Here is a 719-nt window from a genome sequence, read left to right as displayed (position 1 = left end):
ACTGCTGGTTTAGGCTAACTGCCTCTGCCTGCTGGCCTGATTGCCCCTACCTTTCCCCCCTGCCAGCCTGATCAACCCTAACTTGCCCCCCCCGCCGGCCTGATCTCCCCTAACCATCTCTGCCTCGACCTGGCCTGAGCCGCAGTCTGGCCTCCCTCTGTGGGAAGCAACATGGCAGATTAGGGGAGGCGCCACCCTCATTACCCCACTGCTGTTCCCAGTGCCGACCTGAGTCTTGGCCCTTCACAGCTGCTGCGACTTTGTCTGAAAGACATCCAGAAGGTCATCTGGAAGACATCTGCCCTAATTAGCATATTACCCTTTTATTAGTATAGATTATTTTGGCTAAAAATTGGCCTTGTGGCTTTCACTTTATTTAAGTCACCACCCTTTATTAACTGATGGGTGTTAGGAGCAAAAAGGTAAAGCCAACCATGCCTGATTTTCCTCTTCCTTGTATCTCTCCACATAGGAGGTGCTCACAACATACTTATTTAATAAATAAATGAAACTCAATTTAGATCTTCTCAAACACTGAGAATTTTCAGGAATTTTTTTGTTTTGTTATTGTTCTGGCAATACAAAGATGGGTAAGACATAGTTCCTATCTTCTGTTTTAAATTATCATCAGGCACAAATATTTATTGAAATACTGATTTGGCAAATGCAACAACAGAGTGCCATGGGAGCAGAGTTTGGCCACCTAGCCCTGGGCATGA

This window comes from Myotis davidii, unplaced genomic scaffold (assembly GCF_000327345.1).
Source record: "Myotis davidii unplaced genomic scaffold, ASM32734v1 scaffold268, whole genome shotgun sequence".
Taxonomy (NCBI): Eukaryota; Metazoa; Chordata; class Mammalia; order Chiroptera; family Vespertilionidae; genus Myotis; species Myotis davidii.
Note: the sequence above shows the minus strand (reverse complement) of the source record.